General features: G+C 39.6%; 1 non-coding gene across 1 annotated transcript; it reads right to left on the reverse strand.

Annotated features, from left to right (window-relative positions):
- Positions 1 to 305: 305 nt before the first annotated feature.
- Positions 306 to 412, reverse strand: LOC128580015 (U6 spliceosomal RNA). Its single transcript, XR_008378378.1, has one exon. It is a non-coding gene; the product is annotated as a U6 spliceosomal RNA (small nuclear RNA).
- Positions 413 to 5,963: the final 5,551 nt, after the last annotated feature.

Genomic DNA, 5,963 nt, shown 5'->3' on the forward strand with positions numbered 1-5,963 from the left:
GTGCAGAAGCTTTTTAGTTTGATCAGTTCCCAGTAGTGTATTTTTGAAGCTGTTTCAATTGGCTGGGGTTCCTCCTCATAAAATATTCACCCACACTGATTTTTTCAAGAGTTTTCCCTGCACTCTCTTCCAGTATTTTTATACTTTTATGTCTTAAGTTTAAATCTTTAATCCAGTGAGAATCTATCTTAGTTAATAGTGAAAAGTGTGGGTCTAGTTTCAGTCTTCTATAGGTTGCCAGCCAGTTCACCCAGCACCATTTGGTAAATAGGGAATCTTTTCCCCACTGAATGTTTTTTTTTTTTTGAAATATGGAACGCTTCACGAATTTGTGTGTCATCCTTGCACAGGGGCCATGCTAATCTTCTCTGTATGGTTCCAATTTTAGTATATGTGTTGCTGAAGTGAGCACCCCACTGAATGTTTTTAATTGGCTTGTTAAAGATCAAATAAGGGTAAATAACTGGGTTCATCTGTTGATTCTGTATTCTGTTCCATACATCTACCTCTCTGTTTTTCTGCCAGTGCCAAGCTGTTTTGATCACTATCAATTTATAGTTTAGTCTGAGATCTGGTAGCATGATTCCTCCTGCTTTGTTTTTATTTCTGAAGATTGTATTGGCTATTTGAGGTTTATTCTGATTCCATATGAAATTAAGTATTATTTTTTCAAGATCCTTAAAGTATGACAGTGGAGCTTTAATGAGATTACATTCAAATTGTAGATTGCTTTGGGTAGCATGGACATTTTCACAAGGTTGATTCCTCCCAGCCATGAACATGGTGTGTTTTTCCATTTGTTAACATTTTCAGCTATTTCTTTTCTTAGAGTTTCATAGTTGTCTTTATAGAGATCTTTCACACACTTTGTTAGATAAACTCTCAAATATTTCATCTTCTTTGGCACTACTGTGAATAGAATAGAGTCCTTAACTGTTTTTTCAGCTTCTCTATTGTTGATATATATAAAGGCTACCGATTTATGAATGTTGATTTTGTAACCTGAGATGCTGCTATATTCCTTGATCACTTCTAAGAGTTTTGTAGTATAATCCCTGGCTTTTTCCAGATATACAATCATATCATCTGTGAAGAGTGAAAGTTTGATCTCTTCTGACCCTGTATGGATACCCTTGATTGCCTTTTCTTCCCTAATTGCGATGGCTAAAACTTCCATTACAATGTTAAAGAGCAGTGGATACAATGGGCAACCATGTCTAGTTCCTTACCTGAGTGGAAATGATTTCAATTTAACTCCATTCAATAGGATATTGGCTGTGGGTTTGCTGTAGATGGCCTCTATCAGTTTAAGAAATGTCCTTTCTATACCAATTTTCTTAAGTGTTCTGATCATGAAGGGATGCTGGATATTATCAAAATCTTTTTCTGCATCAGTTGAGAGAATCATATGGTCTTTGTTTTTTAATTTGTTTATGTGCTGAATTATATTCATAGATTTACGTATATTGAACAAGCATTGAGTCCCTGGGATAAAACCAACTTGGTCATGATGTATAATTTGCTTGATGTGTTGCTGGATTCTGTTTGTTAGGATCTTGTTGAATATTTTTTGCATCTATATTCATTAGTGATATTGGTCTACAATTTTCTTTTCTTGTTGGGTCTTTTCCTGGTTTGGGGATCAGGGTGATGTTTGCTTCATAGAAGATGTTGGGTAGTCTTCCTTCTTTTTCTATATTTTGGAACAGGTTGAGTAATATAGGTACTAGTTCCTCTTTAAAGGTTTTGTAGAATTCTGACGTGAAGCCTTCTGGTCCCGGGCTTTAATTTTTAGGGAGATTTTGTATGGTGGATGCTATTTCAGAACTTGATATAGGCCTGTTCAGCATTTTCACTTCATTCTGGCTAAGTCTTGGAAGGTGGTTTGCTTTCAAGTTTTGGTCAATATCCTTCAGATTTTCATATTTCTGAGAACAAAGTTTCTTATAATATTCATTAAGGATTTTTTTAATTTCTGAGGAGTCTGTGGTTATTTCATCTTTGTCATTTCTCATTGATGAAATTAGAGATTTTACTCTTTTTTTCCTGGTTAGGTTAGCCAAAGTTTTATCTATTTTATTGACCTTTTCAAAAAACCAACTTTTTGATTCATTGATCTGTTGTATAATCCTTTTGATTTCAATTTCATTTAATTCTACTCTAATTTTGGTTATTTCTTTTCTTCTACTGGGTTTGGGGTTGGAATATTCTTCTGTTTCCAGGTGCTTGAGATGTCCCATTAATTTGTTAAGTTCCTGTCTTTCCATTCTGTTGAGGAAGTCTTGCAGTGTTATAAATTTCCCTCTTAGGACTGCCTTTGTGGTAACCCAGAGGTTCTGATAATTCACATCTTCAGTGTCATTTTGTTCCCAAATTTGGTAATTTCATTCTTAATCTCATCTATGACCCAGCTATCATTCAGCATAAGGTTATTTAACTTCCATGTTTTTCCAAGAGTGTGCTGAGCTCAACTTTTATTTCATGGTGGTCCGAGAAGATGCAAGGAATAATTTCTATTCCTTTAAATTTACTGAGGTTAGACTTGTGACCTAAGATGTGATCGATTTTGGACTATGTTCTGTGGGCTGATGAGAAGTATGTGTATTCAGTTTCATTGGGATTAAATGATCGGCAGATGTCTGTTAAATCCAAATGTTGTATGGTTAGGTTTAAATTTAAAATTGCTTTGCTCAGTACTTATTAGAGGTTCTATCCAACACTGCCAAAGGAGTGTTAAAATCTCTGACTATTATTGAGTTAGAGGAATTCAAGTTGCTCACATCTGTTAGAGTTTCTCTTATAAATTGAGGCGCATTCTTGTTGGGTGCATAAATATTAATAATTGAAATCTCATCATATTGAGTATTATCCATAACAAATATGAATTGACCATTCTTATCCTTCCTTACTTTTGTTCATTTAAAGGCTATTGTATCTGCAAATAGAATTACAACACCTCCGTTTTTCTGATTTCCATTTGCCTGAAATATGGATGACCATCCTTTCACCCTGAGTCTATATTTATCTTTTATGGTAAGATGAGATTCTTGTATGCAGCAGATATCTGGACTGAGTTTTTTATCCAGTTAGCCAATCTGGGCCTCTTTAGTCGGACAGTTTAAGCCATTCATATTTATGGAGAATATTGATAAGTCTCATAATATTTTGGGTATCGAGTTTTTCGAAAGACCAGTGGACATGCTTAATCTTTAGCCACTGTGGAAGTTGGAGTTCGATCAAAAGTTTCTGAGGGAGTTTATTTTTGTGGTAGAGGATTTGGCTGGTCATAATGGATGATAGGTCTGAGAATATCCTGAAGAGCTGGTTTGGTTATGGTAAATTTCTTCAACATGAGAATGTCATTAAAGTATTTAATTTCTCCATCATAAATGAACCTCAGTTTAACTGTATACAGTATCCTGGGTTGAAAGTTATTTTGTTTTAGGAGATTAAAAGTCAATATCCACCCTCTTCTGGCTTGAAAGGTTTAGCAGAGAGATCTGCAGTCATTCTAATATTCTTCCCTTTGTAGGTCATGGTTTTCTTACGTCTGGCTGTTTTCAGAATTTTCTCCTTCATATTAACTTTAGTGAAGTTAATTATGATGTGCCTGGGGGATGCTGGTTTAGCATCCCTTGTTGAGTCATGCTGGGGTTCTGAAACTGTCTGCTATCAGAATTTCAGAATCTCTTGGCATGTCTGGAAGATTCTCTTTCATAATTTCATGGAGAAGGGCCTCTGTGCCTTGCATAATCACTTCATTGCTTTCAGGGATTCAAATGAGGTGGATATTAGCACGTTCAAATTATCCCAGAGCAATCTGAGAGAATGATCCATTTTTGCTCTCCATTTATCTTTTCCTCTTTGATAGTTTGGGAGTGTTCAAAAGCTTTGTCTTCAATGTCAGAAATCCTTTCTTCTGCTTGTTCCACTCTGTTACTGGGGCATTCTCCTGTATTTTTCAGATCTTTGAGGGCTGCAAATTCTTCCTTCAATGTATCAAAATCATTGGTGGTTTTGTCTTTAAATTCGTGGAACTCTTGAGACAACTTTTGAATTGTTCCTTGAATTTCTAATTCCAACTTTTGAATTGCTCTTCAAATTTCTAATTCCGATTTTTCCTCCATTCTGTTAATCTTGTTTGTAATCCAAATTCTGAATTCGATTTCTGACAGCTTGACCATCTGTTTATGAATGGGATCTTATGTTACATCTGCCATGTCTTTCCTTGGGGGTGGGGCTGATCTACTCTGGTTATTCATGTTACCATAGTTTTTCTGCTGATTCCGCACCATGATTTTTTTTTACATCATTTGACTAGATGAGTGGATAAAGAAAAGTTGGGTTCGAGGCTCCAGGAGTAGTGATTAATCAGCGTCTTGCCGAAAAGCTGGGACTAGTGTCTGTACCTTTTACCGTTGAATTTTGCTGAGGACTCATACAGTGTATGAAAACTGGGGACCTGCTTGGTGTGGTGGGGCTAAGTGGCTCCGTCTTGTTTTCAGCTGGTCTCTATCTGACCCTAGTGAAACAGTTACTCTGGGTTGAGGTCTCAGCCGTGGAGAAAGACCAGCCATTAAGTCACCCCACCACCCACAGGCAACAATTGGAAAAGGAAAATAAAACCTTCCTACAACCACACACCCAGGGCACCACTTGGATAGACCTCGGATGATTGGTTCAATTCAAAAGGTCCAAATCAATTGTCTCAGTCAGCACCTGTCTCAGGTGGGAGAGTTTAAAAGGGCTCTGGCAACTAGATCGCAGGGGTCTGCTGACAACTCAAATATGACTTGCTCTGGTGCTCCATGAGGTCAGGAGGACCCACCCAGCAAATATTTTAGTCTGGGAAGGTTGATGCCTCCTTCCCCACCTTGCACCTCCATCACACCCAGTCACTGATAACCCTGCATGGCTGTGTCCCAGTTGCCTCCATTTAGCAGATACTCCAGGGGTTTGCACCTGCCTGAATCACAAAGAGATCTATGTGTCCTCAGCCAGTCCGCTACTCTCTGCCACTATCTATCAGGGATAGGTGAGGCCCGACAACCTCTGACACTTGCTGGAGGCTGGGGCTGTTCACTCAGTTACAGCCCCACCCCTGATGGATGTTATGGACAGAGCAGAACAATTTGTGGAATTTGTTTCTGTCCCAGGTAAATTCCCCTGCAGAAAGGAAGCTGTTTTGAGTTCAAAGAACCTGCGCCACAGGCCCTGTGTTTGCTGTTGCCTGGTAGTTTGTATTTGCAGAACAGTTAGCTGTCAGTTCTAGCCTCCTGCCCTCCTTTGTCTAGCCTGATGATCCCCTGAGGGCTGGTGCATCTTAGGCTCAATAAAGCGGTCCTCTGGGTTAGCCCTGCCATGCGAATTAGCTGGCACTGTGCATGCATTTTCTAGTACCCTCGCACCACCCAGGCCGGTACTGCCTCAGGCAAACCCTTTACTCATGGGGCCTGCATTTCTGTCCCAAATATGGTCCTCCTGTGCTTGCCACATGAGAAGATGCCCGGCCTCCTCTAGTTTCCCAGAGAAACAGGGGGGTTTGACTCCGGAATACCAGGGGTGAGCACTAATATTGCCAAAAACGGCTGCAGCTCTGTGCCTCAGGGCACTGCTGCTCCTGTGTTGCTCCCTCTTAACGGACCATCCTCTCCTCACTCCTGTGCTACAGAATCAGCACTGACCAGCAGTGGTACATGCCCTGTTCATACCTCTTGAGAAAATATGCAAGAATCTGGACTTCTGGGGGACAGGCCTCCAGACCTCAGAGTGAGAGTAGAGGGGAGTGCTGGGAGCTCAGAATTGCAGGTAGAGAATATATAAAGTTTTACACAGTTTTATGCCTGGCAGGAGAGTGCCATGGCACCCTACTAGGGGAAGTAGGTCCAGATTTTAGAGGGTCTCTCCCATGGAGTATAATGGGAAGACTTTTGAACTCTGCTCATTTGTTTATGGTGTACTCC

This window comes from Nycticebus coucang, chromosome 2, assembly GCF_027406575.1.
Source record: "Nycticebus coucang isolate mNycCou1 chromosome 2, mNycCou1.pri, whole genome shotgun sequence".
Taxonomy (NCBI): Eukaryota; Metazoa; Chordata; class Mammalia; order Primates; family Lorisidae; genus Nycticebus; species Nycticebus coucang.